Here is a 20,376-nt window from a genome sequence, read left to right on the forward strand (position 1 = left end):
TCTACAGGTGTGGATGAGAAAGGGTTTAGAGGGCAGGGACCATGCCTGGACTGGTCACTGAGGACACTCGATACGCAGTACCTCTTGATAGCAGGCATTCTGCACACATTTGTTGAATAAAGGGATATTATTTGCTTTATGAGTGCTCTTCACGGAAGACATGAACAGAATGCGCAACTGTATTACTATTCTGACCCAGAAAATCAAGGGCATCCTTATATACAGGGGCCAGCTCCTTTACAACACAACCAATGCATTCTACTCACTACCATCAGCTAGTATTTCTCAAACGCTGCGTTTACGATGCAATCCTTCCACTCAGAAATCTCCCTGACTCCTCTTTGAATTCCAATTTCCTTAGCATGGCAGTCAAGACCCTCCACAAGCCTGCCTCTGTCTTCCTTTCTCAGTACTGTGCTACACAAACCCCTTATTCCAACTAGACTGGTCTCCTAACTGTCCCTTTGCAGATGCTCATTCCTGCCTCTGTCACTGGGCACGCTCTCCTCTCCCAATCACTGGCCATGAGCCGACTCTGGCTCATATTCCGAGACCCTACCCAACAGTTATTCTGTCTATTGTTTCCTCCTTGAGCATTCCAACTCATGGCAACTTTGTCCATCTGTGGAATGATGGAACGGACAGCATCTGCTAGTCATCAGACACTGCTGTTTTGGGTGTCATGTGTCTTGTTGCCATGGATGATTTAACTCCATATGTGTAACTCCTGCCCACCTTAACTAGACTGTATGTCCTCATGCCCTACTTCTCTGTACCCCATGTTTCTACAAGAGTGCACACAGTAGCTCCTCCAGGAAGCTGGTGGAATAAATGATTAAAAGGCTGAGATCTCTTTGCCTCTCCCCAAGTGGGCTGACCAAAGCCCCCAGAGGCTGCTAGAAGGGAGAAGGTAGAAAGACATCTTCTGTCTGTGTACCTGGAGCAGCCCAGGATGGTGGATGACTGGGATGTGTTTCAGGCTGAAGAAGGTGGAGGTAGCTCACAGGTGAGCTGGGGCAGCCCTGACTGTTGTTCTACCTGGGCTCAGCCTCCTGTGAGTGCTCAGGGTGCACAGGCTGGGGACGTGCCTGGGTATCTGAGAAAGGGACTAGTTGTCCCCAAGGAAGGTTTGGAGCTGAGCCAGTCAGCATGCACACTGCAACTGTGACAGCCTCTGGGGCTCTTCTCCATAAGCAGTGGTGAATCACATTGAAGAGCGGCTTGTTAAAGGCAGACTTATCCCTCTGCTCCGAAAATACAATCTGTCACTCCTGTATCAAACCAGCTGGTTCCCTAATAGCTACGGACAACATATTTTCCAGGAATGTGTCTTGAAATTTCCTTTGGCAAATGTCTCTAACTGGCATTTCCTCATTGAATGTGCTGTATTCTTACACAGCAAAATTGAATTTCCCTTAGAAGTTGGAGTGTAAGTTACTATCATGTGGCAAAAAGGCACATGATGTGCCATGATGCATATGTCATTATCACTAACGTGCTCACTCTGTTGGTTATTGAAATTGAGGTGGCTCTTATTCATTCCTGGAATTTGTCTATTGGATCACAGAATAGGATTTTTCCTCTGAGATTCTAAGAGAGTGAGTCATCCTCCTGTATCCAATCTCCTCCTTTTACTTAGTAAAATAATCCTTGATTTTAGCAGGACCCAAAACTTCTTGTCATGGATATTACATTTCTGGGCCCCTTTGGAAGTAGGTGTACACATGTGACTAAGTTCTGGTCAATGAAACGTAAATGGAAGAGTCACATGTGACTTCAAATAAGTGCCTTTAAAGTAAGAAAGTGTGTTCTTCCTTTTCTTTCACTTCCTGCATATTAGGATGCCAGTATGAGGTCTGGAGCTCAAGCAGCCATCTTGGACCATGAGACAACATGCTGCAGAAGGAGGGGCAGCTAGATAGAAGGAGCCTGGGTCCTCAATCAGTGGAAGCCAGTGTGCTAGCCTTAGACTTCATTTACAGGAGACAAACTTCTGTATTGTTTAAACCATTGTTATGCTGAGTAATCTGTTAATGCGGCCAATTCTATTTTCACCTGTTTCCACCAGATCCTGTGAGCTGCACCTTCTGTCTCTCTTGCCCTGTGGCCTTTGCTTGGACCTAGGCAATGGAAGGCATGGGCAAAAGAATGGAGGGTGGGAGAAGACAGAAAGAGAGAGAGAGAGATTGACTTTTCCTCCCTTGCTCCCTCTTGCTCCAGTGCCTCAATACAGCAGAGTTTGCCCATCTTCCTCTACAGCTCTTGCCAGGGGCGCTCTCCTCGCTGTCTCCAGTTCTCACTGGGCTCTGATGACACTGTTTTTCTTCTTTTCCTATTTAGTAATGGCTTACTATTATTGTCAACCTCTAGGAAGCTCAGTAACCTTTGTAGGTTTTCGTAATTGTGCTCACACCTCTGTAAATTGTCCTTTTGTTAATTTCCTTAAACATTTTAGTAGAATTCAGCTTCCTGCCAGGACACTGGCTGATAGACCAATGAGGCAGGGACCAGCAGGAGGATTGTGTATCTTACTAGTCACTGCCTTCCTGATCAATCAGTGAATTTGCATTTTCTTGACTCTTAACTCTATGACCCTTGAGAATCACACCTTGGAATGGACATCCCAGTGGCAATGGTTGACTATCCTGGGAGTTGTGTAAGCTTATCCTATGAGCTCACCTGCTGGAAGATGTGGTTCTGTTCTCAGAGTTTATAGTATACTCATGGACTGACAGGGACAGAGATAGGAATTAATTTTCATGTGAGGGAGAGAGTGACACTACTATCATTATTGAAGGAGAGCTAATATGCAGTTTAGTAGTGAGCAACAAGGTAGAGACCTTGAAAACCAGGCAGAGAAAATTGAATTTAATTGGGAGCAATGGAAGCCAGCACATGAAAGGTGACATGATATAAAGTGATGTTCTAGCAAAATGTATTTTGCAAAGGCTGACTGGTTTGTTCTCTCTGCCTTCTGCTTTTCTACTATTTCTTACAAACCTTGTAACTGCCACTTGAACTAACTTTATAAATCTAGATCTGCTTCTGCCTCTATCAGCCCCCAATTGCTAAACCCACCCTTCTTTAGAATGATTTAAAAGGCCTTTTGCCGGCTGCAGCCAATCTCTAGTGCCATCTCCAGCCACTTCCCTCCATCTACTTTTGTCAAGGCCCCCATGACTGGTCATCATTTCCTGAGCACACCACACTCATGCAAGCTTCTGAGCCCTCGCATGTGCTGTTCCCTCCAACCCAGCATGGACCAATAGAACTTTGTATTGTGATAGAAATGTCCTGTGTCTATACTGTCTTATATGGTAACCACTAGCCATTGGTGGGTATTGATCCCTTAAAATGTGGCCAGTGTGACTGAGGAGCTAAAATGTTAACATTATTTAATTTTAATGTATTAAACTTAATTAAATAAATTTAATTTAAATGTCAATGGCTACATGCGGCTAGTGGCTAACATATTGGACAGTGGCTAGTGGTTACCATAATGGACAGAAAAACTCCAGACAACATGTTTTCTGTTCTTCTCTCCCACCTTTCCCCATGCTGGGAATCTAGAAAATGTCCATGTATCATCAAGGACAGGTTTAAATATCACTGCTTCATATTCACTTTCTGTCACCTCCTCTTCACCCCATGAGACTTAATTACTCCTTCAACTTCACTCCCCTAGCAGTTTATGCTTACAGGCTTCTATTCCTTCTTTTGTTCTGTCAGGAGGAACTTTCTCCTCCTTACACTTTACTGTACAGTGCTGTTTGCGGGTCCATAGGTGAGCCATGCCCTCTTGCCTCTAGGCCTTTGCATATTGCTGTTGCCTCTGCCTAAAAAGCAGTTCCATACACCTCTGCCCTGGCTAATTAAAGCCTTGAGATTTCAGCTTAGACATCTCTTATTCCAGGATGCTTTCCTTTATACCATTCTCCATCCAAAGACAAAATTAGAGCTCTTCCTTCCTAAGTATTCCCATAGTGTCCTCTATTTATGAATCATAGTTTCCTATATTGTACTTGTGTTTGTAGCCTGTATTTCCCTCTGTACTATAAATCTCTTTGAAGACAAGGACTGATTATTGTTCAAACATCTGTCACAGTATCCGTTGCATACTGGGCTGAATATGAGCAAAATGCTCCTGTTGCAAGGCGGGGCAGAGTTTTCAAAGTGGGGCCACTGTCCATGGTTCTGAAATAGCACGGCTGGGCTGTGTGCCGACTATTCCTATGTCCAAACTTCCAGCAAAGTAGAAACCAAGTTATGGGATATGTTATGGTGAGAAGAGAGAGACTATGACATACGGGGGGGGGGGAGGGAGGGGAGAGAGAGAGAGAAAGAGAGAGAGAGAGAAATAGCCACTCTCTAGAAAAGGTTTTGCTGACATATCCAAATCATTATTGTTAGCAAGACAGAAGCCACCACAGCAAGATATGGATGAAATGGCGAGCCCCTGAAGGAGAGAAATGTTTGTATGTGCAACTGTCAACTTGAACAAACACATTCACACAGGCTGGCAATTCAGCCAAGCAGAAAGAGTGTGGCTAAAGTCATATTCTCAGCTAGTTTTAAGTGATTACAGTTTGCCTTTGTTTTTATTTTCTCCTTCTTAGAATATCTGTCCTTACACTGCCCATAACCAATAAGAACTTATGTCCCTCACGTTTCATAATGTTTGTAGCTGATATTCTGTGGATAGTGTGTAGCTTTCCTTTTGTCACTTTCATCATGTCATTGATAGATAATTCAATGAGTATCAAGTCTCTCTCCTACTCTCTGGAATGCTATTTTACCCCTTTCTCAAAATGTTAGCACCTTTTCGCCACTCCTTACTCTCAGCTGATTACCTTCTTATTTCACTGAAAAACATAAACAATAAGAAAAAAATCCTTTTTATCCAAAAGGCCTTACTAAAGGGGTGGGATTTTTTTAAGTGAGGGTTAGGGTTAGGGTGCCTTGGCACCCTTCCTTCCTGCTCAGTGGAAGGTTTGTGCACATGCTTCCTAAAGACCAATTCCTTTATTTACGCTCTGGATAACATCTCCTCTCATCTATTCAAGGACTTTGCTCCTGCAATCACACTGTGTCTGTATTGAACATTCTCCTTATATTGCATCCTTTTCTGTGCTTACAAATGTGCTCTAATATTTTCCATCTTTTAGAAATCTTCCCTGAGCCTAGCTCCCTTCTAACTACTACCCCATTTTTCTGCTCTCCTTTACAGACACACTTGGAAAGGTTGCTATGCTTTCTGTCCCAATTTTTCTCTGACTCATTACTATCATTCGTTTGCCCACCACTCTGCTAATATTCCTTGTTTAAGGTCACTGATGATCTGCATGTTGCAAATCCAGCATCAGCTCTCCATCCTCTTCCTTCTTGACCTATCACCACCATTTGATGCAATCAATCAACCCTGCCTTCTTAAAACACTTTCTTTACTTGAGTTTATTTATTCTTTTTTCTGGTTTTCCTTCCACCTCACTGGGTATGCCTTCTCCATCTTCTCTACCAGATCCTTCTCTGCTTCCAAACCTCTAAAGGTGGGCTTCATCTTTGGACATTTTTCTTTCTCTATATATATTCACTGTCTTGTGATCTCATTCAATTCCATGGCATTAGATACCACCTACATGGGCCACTTCTCAAATTTAATAGCCCCAGCCTTTCTTCTAAATAAAAGACACATAGAACCCATTGCCTCCTTGACATCTCCACTTATAAAACAATGGATCAGTAGGGTGAACCCACATCCCAGTTTTCTTAGGATAGTTCTGACTTATGACTGTTATCCCTGTTTAAGTAGTTATTGCACTTCTTTCATTTAAAACAGTCCCTGTTTAGACAATAAATTATATTGCCACCTCTATTTGTTTCCTTTTGCTGCTATAAAACAACTACCAAAAACTCAGTGGTTTAAAACAGCACGCATCTATTCTTTTGCAGTTCTGCAGGTCAAAAGTTTAAAATGGGTTTCACCAGGCTAAATCCAATGTGTCAACTGGGCTGAATTCCTTTATAGAGGCTGTAAGGAAAAAATCCATTTTCTTGACTTCAGACTTTAAGAGGCTGCCTGCATTCCTTGGCTAGAGGCCCCTTTTTCATCTTTAAAGCCAGCAGGGGCAGATTGAGTTTTTCTCACATCACACTGCTGACTCTTCTGCCTTCTTTCTCCACACTTAATGACTTGATCACTTTAGGCCCACTCAGATAATCTAGGATAATCTCCTTATTTTAAGGTAATCTGATTAGCAACCTCAATTTCCTCTACAACCTTAATTCTCTCTTGTCATATAAACTAACATACTCACAGGTTCTGGGAATTAGGACACAGACATCTTTAAGGGAACATTATTCTGCCTACCACATCTTCTAATAGGCTTTCCAAACTTAATATGCAATATTAACCCAATGTCCAGTATTGGCTTCGGGTTTTCCCAAAACTCTCCTAGCTCTGTGGTCTTTCCCATCTCAGTAAATAGTACACCAAGTAGCCATTCACTCAGGCCAAAACTTTGCAGTCATTCTTGAATCTTTCTTGCACTCAAACTCCATATCCAAACTATCAGCAAATGCTGTACGCTCTACCTTTACCTCTAAGATGTAGATCAAATTCAGCTATATTTAATTACCTCTAAGATGTAGATCAAATTCAACTACATTTAATGTACCCCTCCAACCCATTATCATCTGCTATGGTTTGAATGTTTGTGCCCTCCAAAACTCATATTGAAATTCTATTGCCATTGTGATGGTATTAAGAGGTGGGACCTTTAAGAGGTTATTAGGTCATGAGGAGGGCTCCAAACTCATGAATGAATTAATGCCATTATCTTGGAAGTGGATTCATTATAAAAGGGCAAGTTTTGCACCCTTTTTTCTCTCTCTTGGCCTCTCTTTGCCCTTCTGCCATGTAATGCCTTCCATCACGGCATGACCTAGCAAGAAGACCCTCCACAGATGCTAGCCCCTTGATCTAGGACTTCTCTGCCTCCAGAACCATGAGTTAATACACTTCCACTGATTATAAATTACACAGTGTGTGATATTCTGTTAATAGCAACAAAAACAGACTAAGACACCATTTTACTCCAAACTACTATCCACTCTCCCCTGGACCAGTGCAGTAACCTCCTGCCTGGTCCCTGCTTCTGTTATTTCTACCTCCCTCACCCTTCTTGCCTGCTCCAGTCTATTCTCCACAGGGCAGCTAGAGAGATTCTCTTAAAACATAACATGTATCACAGTCACTGGTCTGCTCAAAACCCTCCAATAATTGCCCGTCACTTAGAACAAAAATCGGAGGTCCTTACCACAACCTGAATGGTCTCTTTCAGCATGGCCCCAACACCCTTTCCTGCCTTGTTTTCCACCCGTCTGTTCCCTGCTCCCCCAACTCCAGTCCCTCTGGCCTCCTGGCCAAGTGCTCCTACCCCAGGGCTTTCAGATGTGTGGCTCCCTTGCCCAGAAACACTCTTTCCTTCCCACGATTTCCTGGCTGTCTCCCTCACAGCATTCTCTGCAGAGAAGAGTTACTTGGCTGTGTGTCTGTAACATCCCTACCATCCCTCTGGGTGGCATTATATATTCATCTTGTCTATTTGCTTATTGTCAGTCTCTTGTGCTGGACTGGGAGCTCCCTGAGGGCAGGAATTTGATTTTGTTCAGTACTATGTCTCCAGGGCCAAGAACTGTGCCTGTCTCAACAAATATGTGTCAGATAAATAAATGTTTCTGGCAGCTACACGTCTATTCACTTATTTTTTTCTCTGAGAACTTTAGGGTGGGTGTGTGGGAGGTGTCAGTCTATACACATCTTAGTTAAGCTTCCTGCTCAAAAATTTGTTGTATGGATGAAGTGCCTTTCTTTCAGCCAGCTGGAAATGATAATAAATGTCCTTGGTATGATTTGTAAGAACTACCTAATTTTGGAGAGACCTGTCTGAAATTAACATTGTTAGTTGCATCTCACCCCTACCCTCATGGAATGGCTGACCCTTAAAGAAAGCTGACTATGTGCCAAGGACTGTTCTAAGATCTTTTCATACATTGATCATTTAATCCTCACAACAGCTTCAAGGGAGGGTGTGACCATTATCCCCATTTTATAGATTAAAAAACTGAGGCACAGAGAAGTTAGTGAGCCCTCAAAAGCCTCATCTCTAGGAAGGAAGTGGAGGCAGAATTTAAACCCAGCAGTCAGCTCTAAAGACTGAACTGTTTCTTACTGCAGCCCAGACCCTGGGGAGAAGGCCACATCTGCTCAGCAGTCAGCCGGCAGCCCTCACCTGTAATGGACACTAAATAGCTGATTTGCTCATCGGTTCTCAGGAAGAGGTTTGACCTGTATTACATGCGGACTGTGGTGAACCTTTTATTAAATATACATCTCAAGCTGGGAAAATAGTGAGCTACTACTTCCTTTTAGAATGTAATATTGCAAATGTAGATCTTCCCACGTTTCTAGTTCTCACTTTTGAGACTATGCCCTTAAGGGAGAGAAAATAAGGGACCAACACAGCCTTCTTTGACCCCAGGGATAGCTGGGAGTGGGGAATCTCTAGGGAACTGTATCCTGCTAACTTGAGCACAGGCTTGTTTACCATGGGGAACAACTCTCATTCTTCGGTGAAATTGTTTAGTAATTGTGCTGACCTCACTCAAGGTCATTAGCCGGATATTGCCTCTGGTTTGTGAATAGGTTTATTTTCTTCTGGACATCCATAATAGTGTGAATCAGGGAAGTTTATCATTTTAAAAAATTATTCCTAGTTTTCATTGCATGGATAATCATTTGCTGTCCTTAACACATAATGATTAATCATTGGGATGCAATATGGTGTGGAAAGTGCGTGGCTTTAGTGCCATGTAGACTGGGAGTTCGTTTCTGTCTCTGCTACTTACTCCAGTGTAGTTTTGGGCAAGGCCATCAGCCTCTTGGAGCCTCCGGTTCTTCACTCCTCCTTGTAGCTTTGCTGTGGGTATGAGGGATGATGAATGTCAAGCCCACAGCAGGGGTTTGATTGCTCTGGCTGTTAGTATCAATATTACAACATATGAACGAGAATCCTTCCCCACGCGCCTGCCAAAGCTCTGACGGCCGCTCTCTACGTGCACAGGACAGTCACCATTCCCAGGTGAAAGGCAGGCCTCCTGAGGCCGGTGAAAAGGAGCAGGAAGACAGCAGCATGGCCCAGCGGTGAAAAAGAAAATCACATGTATGCCTTCTGACCACTGCCTAAGCCTGTTTTGCATTGAGACCAGTGTCCTGGTGACAGTTTCCTTCGGCTGCGATGGGATCTCACACTGCTCCCTCTTTGATCTGTGGCCTGGGTTTGCGTGGAGAGGGCTGAGCTTCTGCAGGCTTCCGTTGTCCCCCAGGGCGCACAGGTTGTGACCGTGCATGGGAAAACACCAACAGCTCTGCTCTTTTACTTTCTCCCAGAGGTGCTCATCTCCCTGCCTGGCTGACCTTGAGAACATTTTCCTATGAAGCCATGCCCTACGTGACATAAACCCTGAGACCCAGAGAGAAGCCAGAATCCGCCACCCTGAGTAGCCGCTGCTCGTGGGATGCCGGGGAAATGGCGCCCTCTGGTGTTGGCTCAACGCCTGTGTTCAGCACCAGGAGCTGCCCAATTCAGCCTTGAGAGCCAAGTCTCTGCAAAGCAAACTTTATATGCAAAGCGTTGTTTGGCAGAAATCCTTTTCCACAAGAGGAAACCTCTGGGTGAAAAGCACTGTGCCTTCAATGAGAAGGAATCAGGTGGTTATTGCTTTAATGGACTTAAGCGTTTGGCAGTCACATCGCAAGCTCAGCATGGAAAAGAGCCCTACCGTGGGGAGAAGATGCTCCGCGTGCCCCAGTCTCTCTTAATCTTTTAAAACTTTTACTTCAATATCTCAAGAAGTGCTGTAGAATAGCAGAAGCGATGCCCCTTTCCAAGTGTGACAACAGTGACATGCAGTTCACTTTCCCTGGCGTGGTCCTGATGAGCTTCAGTCAGAGGAGGCGGCCCTCGGTGAACCGCCAACCCATTTACTGTCTTCTGAACTGCAGCAGTAGCATAAACTACCTGGAGTGATAGGGCCTCTCCTCCGGATGAATCATCCCACTAGATTCAATGAGAAGGGAATTGGGAGGCAGCACCGTTGGCTCTAGGACATTTAAATACCAAATCCCCTCACCCCTTTGCATCTTGCTAGCCCAGAAAAGACTTTAAGGTGATTGTCAGGCATTAGGCTATGAAACCAAAAGTGGGGAAAGCACCGTTTATCAAAAGTGATCATATGGAACTGCTCCATTCTTTGCTTATACTTAAATCTCTCCATAACCAAGAAGAAAATGTGATTAAGACATAGATTCTTTCCCTGGGCTTTGCGGAATAAACCACCAGTCACCTTGTGGGTGCAGTTCTGGGCCAGAGTTTTGGAGAGAGTGTTAAAGCATGACAATAAGCAGGTCTAATAATAGCCTTTTCACTAGACCCCAGGGGATCACTGGCAGCCTCAATTACTCTAGTTCTTATTTTCTTTTGCCCTGTATTAGCTGTAGTCGCCCTTGAATGCAGAGACTTTTAGCCAGAGAATCTGGATTTGCTCTTTCAAACTTGCCATACATTTCTCCCTCTCTCATCATGCATTATACTCTATCTCATCTCAGATGGTTCTGCTTCTTAATTATTGTTGTCTGCTGTTAATTGCTAGCAGTGATCTAAGTCTAATGTTCTTACTAATGAGCACAGCTTAGAAGTTCCACATGTAAAGATTTATAAGAGTGGTTGCTTCATTATCATCACTAAATATTCCCATATATATTCTCACTTGACACATGTAGAGGCAAAAATAATAAAAACTGTAAAGTGCTGTGAGATATGAGGGAGAATAATGTTCATAAAGGGTAAATTATGGCTGTAGCTTAGACTTACAAAATGCTAGCCGTTTGCAGGGTCACACAATAGCAAAGTGGGACCAGAACCCAGGCTCCCAACTCCTGATTGTGTAAGGTGCCCAGTGTGGAGTACTTGTCCTGAAAAACACATTTGCATGTCCTGCTAGTTAAATTGAGCATTTGCAAATAAATGGACCAGAATACTCATTGTGTTATTATTTACAACAGTGAAAATTTGGAAACATTTCAGATGGCCAGCACTAAGAAAATGGTAAAATAAATGATGATACATTTGTACTAAGAATATTTTCTAAATATTATAAAATTATAATTATGTATCATATACAAATAATTGCAATTATATATTTTATATAAATATTTAAAAATCATTTTTGGAGAATATCTAATGATCTGGTAGAACACTCCCAATATAATGTTGAGTGAAATCATATCAGGGTATAAAACTAAATGCAGATAGTATGATAGCAATTTTGTTTGATGTATAAAATAAGAGAAGGAATACATCAAATATTAACGGTGACTTTTTTGAAGTGGTAAGATTATGAGTTATTTTTGTCTCCTTTTGAAACTTTTCTGTATTTTACAGGTTTTCTACAATTTGCATGTCTTAATTAAATTTACAATTATAAAAACATTTTTTAAATTGTTTCCAGCTATATTGAGAGACAATTGACAAGAATTGTATAAATTAAAAGTGTACAACTTCATGTTTTGGTATCCATATACATTGTGAAATAATTACCACATCAAGCCAATTAACATATCTACCACCTGACACAGTTACTATTTCCCTTTTTGTAAAAAAAAAAAAAAAAAAAAAAAAAAGTGTTTTGAAGAGAAAAAAGGTACCGTATAATCAAGCCTTAATACCTCAAAAGAGATTTTTCTCAGGACGGGCGCGGTGGCTCACGCCTGTAATCCCAGCACTTTGGGAGGCCAAGGCAGGCAGATCACAAGGTCAGGAGATCAAGACCATCCTGGCTAACACAGTGAAACCCCATCTCTACTAAAAATACAAAAAATTAGCCAGGTGTGGTGGCGGGCACCTGTAATTCCAGCTACTTGGGAGGCTGAGACAGGAGAATGGCGTGAACCCGGGAGGCGGAGCTTGCAGTGAGCCAAGATTGCATCACTGCACTCCAGCCTGGGCAACAAAGTGAGACTCTGTCAAAAAAAAAAAAAGAGAGAGAGAGAGAGATTTTTCTCAGACTGAGAAATGGCATTTACAAAGAACTTTGAAGAAATTCATAGAAACTAGAGCTATCTGCACAACTGCTGTTGAATTATTAAATGGCAAAACTTTAGCCTGAGTGAAGAAGACAAGTCAGCATCTTCTGTCTCTTACATTTTGTTCCATTACTTCTTTCTCCAAACAATATCCACTGAGTGCTCAGATGTTGTGGCTGTGTACCTGAGCTATTGTGTGTTGTAACAGTGCAAACAAGGTCAAGAGAAGCTTCCTTTTCTATGTATGTGTGCATGTGTCTGGGGCTGTGCAATGTCAAGCTGGCCTGGAGCTCCAGCAGAATTGTTCAGCTGCAAAGCCGTTCCTTACACTAACACTCCACTCACTAGAAATAAAATAAACTGAAATTAATACAACCTCATGTTTTTGTATATAAAATAGATAATATTTGTTGATAATACCCCATGGCAAAAATACCATATGGTATAAAATAGTACCATCAATTTGAACTTCAGCTGAGAGTAAGTTTCAAGTGCCATAAGCCTTCCATTGAATCATCTCATATCTGGGAACTTGTGCAAAAGAAAAAAGTCAAAAAGAAGAAACAGCTACATCCTAAAGACATTCATTCCTAGATTATTTCAAACAGCATAAAAATGGAAGCAACAAGAAGTTCCAAGAAGAGAAGGATTTGTAATAAAACTAAAGCACATTGGAAATGATATTGTAACCATCCAATAAGTTCATTTTTGCCCACGGCCCGGATAGAGCCAATTTGTCAAGACAGGGGAACTGCAATAGAGAAAGAGTTTAATTCATGCAGAGCCATCTGAATGGGAAACCAGGGTTTTATTATTATTCAAATCAGTCTCCCCAAAAAATTCAGAGACTAGGGTTTTCAAGGACAGTTTGGCAGGTAGGGGGCCAGGGAGTGCTAATTGGTTGGATCAGAGATGAGATCATAGAGAGTCAAAGCTGTCCTCTTGTGCTGAGTCAGTTCCTAGCTGGGGGCCACAGGGCTGGTTGGTGGGTCCAGGTGAAGCTATTGGTCATCAGAAATGCAGAAACCTGACTCGAAAGGCCAATCTTTGGTTCTACAGTAGTGATGTTATCTGTCAGGAGTAATTGGGGAAGTGGCAAGTCTTGTGACTTCTGGAAAAATAGCTGGTAATCATTTATGTTTAAACCTTAGCAGAATTCAGGCTCCTCTCATCCTCCTAACCTGGTAGTCTTCCATTAGCTTTATGAAAGTGGTTTAGTTTTGGGGGAGGACTATTATCATTTAAATTATAAACTAAATTCCTCTCAAAGTTACCTTGGCCCAAGCCAAGGAATACCTAAGGGAAGCTTGGAGGTTAAAAGCAAGATGGGAGTTGGTTAAATCAGATCTCCTTCACTGTTGTAATTTTCTCCCTGTTAATAATTTTCACAAAGGCAATTTCAATATGATGAAGTAAAGCAATACAAAGAAATGTTTGTGGTAGAACATTAAAAATTGAGAACATTAAAAAGTTTTTAATTTTTTATTATTATGAATGTCATATGAAATACATGCAGAGAAAAACTATTTTGTTAGAATGGTAAGATTGTAGATTATATTCTATTTTCCAGGGATTTTTTCTTCATACTAAAAAAAAAGATGAAAATTGGGTTTTGTCAGATCACCTCCTGTTGGTGATCATTTTTGGAGACAGATTGCTTGAGTTCACAAGCCTGGTTCTACCACTTTCTAGCTGCATGACCTTAGGCAGTTTACATAACCTCTCGAAGCCTCTGTTTTCTCATCTGTAAAATGGAAGATCATGAAAGTGTCTGAGCGTAAACCCCAAATATCTGAGACGGGTCTCAGTCAATTTAGAAAGTTTATTTGCCAAGGTTAAGGACATGCCCATGACACAGCCTCAGGAGGTCCTGATGACATGTGCCCAAAGTGGTTGGGGTACAGCTTGCTTTTATACATTTTAGGGAGGCAATACATCAATCAAAACATGTAAGATTTACATTGGCTCAATCTGGAAGTGCAGGACAACTTGAAGAAGGGGCTTCCAGGCCATAGGTAGATTTAGGCATATTCTGATTGACAATAGGTTGAAAGAGTTATTATCAGTAAAAAAGAATGTCTGGGTTCAGAGAAGGAGTTGTGGAGACCTAGGTTTTATCATGCAGATGAAGCCTCCAAGTAGCAGGCTTTGGAGAGAATAGATTGTGCCTGTTTCTTATAAGGCTTTAGGTCTGTGTTGATGTTAATGCTGGAGGGTATCATGAGGCATGTTCAACCCCCACTTCCCATCATGGCCTGAGCCAGCCTTTCAGGTTAATTTTTAGAGCACCCTGGCCGAGGAGGGAGTCCATTCAGGTGGTTGCGAGAGGCCTTCGAATTTTATTTTTGGTTTACATGAGTTTTGGAAAGAAACTAAGTAACTGTTCACATCTCCCAGGGTGAACTGAATGGTGAAGGTTCTGCCACAAAACTTTGTGGAGAAACACATTGAACCCTAAGCTGTGGGAGAGGCCAAAATCAAAGGTTCAGGCAAAGCTGCGAGTAGTGGTGGAATCCTAGTCAATCAGCCAGAGAAAAGGAACTAAAGGCGTTATCAACTCCAGGAAAATGTCTAGGATCCTGCCTAAGAGCAGCAGAACGCACCTTTGAGGGCAGGGAGCAATAAGTTAAGAGGAAGCGAGGGTGGTCCTGGGACAAGGGCCTAATGTAACTACCTAGTAGGTTCACCTTGCCCGCTGCCTAGGCAGAGCTGATATATCAAGACATGGGACTTGCAATAGAGAAAGGGTAATTCGTGCACAGCCAGCTGTGAGGGAGACTGGAGTTTTATTATTACTCAAATCAGTCTCCTTGAGCATTCAGGGATCAGAGTTTTTAAGGACCACTTGGTAGGTAGGAGGGAGCCAGTAAGCCAGGAGTGCTGATTGGTTAGGCAAGAGATGAAATAATAGGGAATTGAAGCTGTCCTCTTGTGCTTTAGTCAGTTCCTGGGTGGGGGCCACAAGAACAGATGAGCCGGTTAATTTGGGTGGTGCCAGCTGATCCATCAAGTGCAGACTCTGCAAAATATCTCAAGCACTGATCTTAGGAGCAGTTTAGGAAGGATAAGAATCTTGTAGCCTCCAGCTACATGACTCCTAAACCATAATTTCTAATCTTGTTCCTGATGTTAGTAGTCTAGTCCCCAGGCAAGAAGGAGGCTTGTTTTTGGGAAAAGGCTGTTATCGTCTTTGTTTTAAACTATAACCTATAAACTAACTTCCTCCCAAAGTTAGTTCAGCCTACACCCACGAATGAACAAGGACAGCTTGAAGGTTAGAAGCAAGGTGGACTCAGTTAGTTAGGTTAGATCTCTTTCACTGTCTCAGTCACAATTTTGCAAAGGCGGTTTCACTAGCACCAACTTTCTTTTTCTTTCTTTTTTCTTTTCTTTTCTTTTCTTCCTTCCTTCCTTTCTTTCTTTCTTTTTCTTTCTTTTCTTTCTTTCTCTCTCTCTTTTCTTTCTTTTGCCTGTACCTCTATCTATCTATCTATCTATCTATCTATCTATCTATCTATCATCTATATCTCTTTATCTTTATATTTCAAACCCATTTTAAAGTAGAAAGAATGATATAACAAACCCTTATGTACCTATTACACAGCTTTAACAAAACGAACGTTTCATTTATTATCCCACCCATATCCCTCACCCTGGATAATGTTGAAGTAATAATTTTATCACTACATCTGTAGGTACTTTCATATATATCTCTAAAAGATACAAGCTCTTTTATTTAATATAACCACAACACCACTATCATACTTAAAATGTTAGCAATGGTTCTTAAGAGAGCCATTTAAGGGCTTGTCCCAAGGAGAGCCTGCTGCATTTAAAGGATCAGGGGCTGAACATGATGGTTCACACCTGTAATCCCAGCACTTTGGGAGGCTGAGGCAGGAGGATCACTTGAGCTCCAGAGTTCGAGATCAGCCTGGGCAACATAATAAGTCTTCATCTCTACAAAAATTTTTAAAAATCAAAATTTTTTATTTTAAAAATTAAATCAACTGTTTTCATTTGTTTGCTTGTTTTTTGTTTGTTTGTTTGCTTTGGTTTTTGCATGCCTGTAGTCCCAGCCACTCGGAGGCTGAGGCAGGAGGAACGCTTAAGCCTAGGAGGTCCAGGCTGCAGTGAGCCATGATTATGCCACTGCACTCCAGCCTGGGTGACAGAGTGAAATGTTATCTCAAAAAATAGTAATAATAATGTAAAATAAATAAAGGATTAGGATGGGGCAACCTGAGAGCCCAGGCCTGTCTGTCTAACATCACCCACCCCTTCCACCAGCACTGAGAACAGGCAGCTCTGAGAACCACCTGAGTCGTCACCATCTGGTACAAGTGCGCAGATTGAGCCCAGCGTTTTGCCTCGGTAAGTACTGAAAGGCCAAAGTGAGAGCTCCAATTCTGGAGAAACCCTTCAAATAGACCTAAAACAAATAGCCTAAGAGGGCGATGGAGGGTAGTGGTTTTCAAGCTGTGGTTCATAAGACCCAAGGATCACTAAAAATGGAGGAAGAGGCAGAGGACAGATTGGAAAGGCTGGGCTTGGTGCCCCACCCAACTTAACCAGTGACTCCACTTTTATCTGTTTCAACTACTGGGCTTCTAGAGCAGTACAATATGGAGAAAGCATTCTGTGCCAAAACATAGGACTCCTGGGGAGAGGTTCCTTCACAGGTCAGGGAGGCCTCTGTGCAGAGGTATGGGGAGGTGGGAGAGTGTGGGATACAGGCTCAGAGACCCCATTCCCTGCCTCCACCTGAGCTCAGAGTAGCCATGACCCTCAGACACATCATCTGCAAAGTGAGGACAGCACAGGTCTTTGCAGGGATTTAGTGAAATTAGGAACACAACCACACCTAGCCCATATTGGGTATTTATACACATTAGTTGAATATGATCTAAATATATCTGCCAGACTGATAAACTGCCATATTGAGAAGCTTGCAAGATATTATTTTTCAGGAAATTTGGAAAACTATATAGTCTTTCTGCATATTTGTGCATGTTAATTTACATACATTACCATGTAGCTTTCCCATGACCTAATTCTAAGCCTACAAAGAAAAGAATCTATGGTAAGTGAGTTCCAGTGCAGCATTCAGAGTCACCGAGCCAGGTGGGCAGTGGCATACTTCAGCAACCAAGGGTCATCTCCTAAGAAATGAGTCTCCTGAGTACCTTGCCAGAGGTAAGGAGACTGAGTGACAAGTGTCCCAGATACTGAGAATGTTCGGTGGACCTCAGGATGAGATTCTTCCCAAATATGGATTTTTCTTTTCATTGGACTTTCAGACACATTTTGAAGTGCAACTCACAGTGACTTCATCTGCATAACATCAGGGCATAGAGCTCTCCTCTTCCAGCGGAAAAGTTCAGTGACATCATTTGTGGAGATTGATTCACCACGGCATATCAAAGAGAAAAGATGGGTGGCGAGAGCCCTGGTTTGTTTCGTTTTGATGTTTGTTGTGAGCAGAAAGAGACGGGGTGAGGGTGCTGCATGAGGGCGTTCGGGTCACCAGGAGGGCAGTGCAGCCCATGTCCTGGAGGGCAAATTTGTCTTTTGCTGAAACACAGCTGAGCTCAGCTGGGACAAACAATACCCCTTAATGTGTCTGAGATTCTTTCCCCTGTTAGCTCTCCGGCAGAGGCAGCCACACAAATGGGGCTTTCTGGATTTTTCGCTGGCCTCCGGCTTCCAGGAGAGCCATTCTCCACCCCCGGCGTAGTGGGTTGTAACTTCTGCCAGATGAAACTGACATTGCTTCCCAGCTCACCGGAACAAAATCTGGCTCTTGGCCCAGATGAACCGTCACTTTCCACTGACCATTATAAAAACAGGAATGGCATATTTGCCTGGAGCCTGTCAGTGCTGAGTTTTGACTAAAGGAATTTATTTTATCCTCTGTTGTCATGGAGCTGTGGAAATAGGAGCCTTCACATGGGGCATGCACAGGTGAAACCATAAAGGCAGGCAGTGGTTTGAACTGATGGCTCCTCTGACATTCAAATTCAGGCTCAGGAGGGCTCCTGCTTCTAACTCAGTCTCCATAGAAATCACGCCCCACAGACGGGCTCGGACGTGTCAAACCTCACCAATGTGCTCACCAGCCTGGAGTAGACTCACCCCCTCTGCCATAAACCTTTGTTTTCCCTTTTTCTCATCCCTCACCCTCATTTCCTTCAGACACACTCCATTGCATTTGACTGATTTTGGTGAAGAAATTTTTAATGAGGTCTCAGATTCCAAAGGGCTGTGGCTCCCTGATACTAAAGGAACCCCCATATCTCTCTAACCTTTTCTCAAACCAGGGACAAAATGAGAATTCCAAGATCCTCTCTGGATCCTTGGACAATTGAAATAGTTTACAAAATATATTCCTAGGAGCCGGTGGTAGTAGCAGAGTTCTCTGTCTTGGGAAAGGAGGGTACAACTTGTCACCCCTTGGGGACTTTTCTCTTATTCTCAAAGGGCAATAATGTCACAGTGTACAAGGAGAAAAGTGGCAGCGGTTCTCCCATGCTCAGGTCCAGAACTGATCAGGGAACCGGAGGATGGTGAAAGCATGAACCTCACGGTCTAAATGAAGCCAGGAATGCCCACTAGGGATTAGCAGGGGAACAGTCAGTGGGAGAGCAGAGGTGCCTGCGTCCATCATAGATAGACACTCTGACAGGAGAGGTGCTCACAGAATGCAGGATCTTTGACTCCCCATGGCCCAACCGAATTTAGAGATGCTTTGTTCTTGTCACCTATGGGACGTCATGGGGCAAATTTGGAAGCAGGGTGGGCCCGTCCTGCATCGCGCTGGTGTTAATGTTGTGATGCGGCTGCTCCTGATGCTGTAGGTGACATAAGGAAGAAACGCACTGCTGAGCTCAAAGTTGCTGATCATTTCCCAAGGCAGACAGCTTGTCCAACCTGGGAGGATGGGGAGAGGGCAGGAAACACTGAGGCTGCTTGTGTTGCTGTTCTTGCCATCCACGCTCATCTCGGGTTCTCTGCTCCAGTCTTCACCCTGCAGTCCGTCCTCCCTCAGAGGAGTTGTTTGATCCTTTGGACGCCCACCTCCTAGACATTCAACTGCATCTTAGCACCCTAAGTTCAAGGCCACTCTCTGTTCCCATGTTATCATTCAGCACTATTCCACCCAGACGGTACCTCCAGGTCCCATCCTCACACTGACCCCGTCCTTCCAGCCTCTTCACTGTCTTACTGCCCAAGCTCTTCCTCTTCCATCTCATCTCAGTGTGTGTCCCTAGACCCACCATTCTCTCTGTCATCAGCTGCCTTCTGGTTTCAGTTCCTTCTCGGTCAGCCTGGAGTCCATCACCACCACAGGTTTCCTCTGCCGACTCCCCGGACTCTCTCATCCTCCCATTGCACCTGGCCCAAAGAAGCCCAGCGTTAAAACACCCCCGCCACGTGCCCTCCTCCAGGCTCCAGGTCCTGCTGGAGAACATCATGCCCTGTGCATGCTGGTGCCGTCACCTGGCTGGGCCACTGATGCAGCCAGACAAGTGTCACATACCTCCTCAGCCAGATCGCTGCTCCACCCACCTCCAAATGCTCAGCCCTGTTGCCTGTGCACCCAAACTCTCCACTCCAAGGGCTTTCTCTTCATTTTTAGCAGTCAATTTTGCTTCCTATTTCACTGAGAAAATGAAGGTCACAAGACAAGAACTCTCCAAGCAGTCCTTCCCCACCCCCTCCCAGGGGGTCTTACAAATCTACCTCCATCTGCACCCACCTTGTAGCTACCTCTCCTGGCCCAGCCAGGTAGGCATGCTCTTCTGTCACTAAAGTCCATCTTTCCACCTGTGATGTGGAGCCCACCCTTAGTGCATCCTCAAAGATTCTGCTCAGTTACATGCTCCCATCCTGTTTTCTGAGTTGAACCATCTCTGTCCCTAAACACTCTTTCCTCTAAACTACATAAACACTCTTGTCTTTTTTGTCTTTTAGAAAAACCAAACCACCCCAATCCCAAATCCCCATCCAGCTACATCCACCGTTGAATATGTTTCTTCTCAACACACCGCTAGCCACTCTCCTGAAATTTCTTCCCTTCTCACTTGGAGGATTAGAAGACTTCTTAACTAGCACCAGTGGGATTCCCTCCAATCAGAGGTGGTTTTCTAAAATGCAAATCTAGTGTTGTCATTCTTTCTCAACATTTCAGAGGCTTTCATTTCTCAAATCCTTCACTGAGCTCTCAAGGCCCT

At 43.4% G+C, this 20,376-nt stretch overlaps 1 long non-coding RNA gene across 1 annotated transcript; it reads left to right on the forward strand.

Annotated features, from left to right (window-relative positions):
- Positions 1–13,091: 13,091 nt before the first annotated feature.
- On the forward strand, positions 13,092–18,508 carry LOC107968048 (uncharacterized). Its single transcript, XR_001708923.4, has 3 exons — positions 13,092–13,268; positions 16,433–16,516; positions 17,443–18,508. It is a non-coding gene; the product is annotated as an uncharacterized LOC107968048 (long non-coding RNA).
- The last annotated feature ends 1,868 nt before the right edge of the window (positions 18,509–20,376 follow it).

Source organism: Pan troglodytes, chromosome 14 (assembly GCF_028858775.2).
Source record: "Pan troglodytes isolate AG18354 chromosome 14, NHGRI_mPanTro3-v2.0_pri, whole genome shotgun sequence".
Taxonomy (NCBI): Eukaryota; Metazoa; Chordata; class Mammalia; order Primates; family Hominidae; genus Pan; species Pan troglodytes.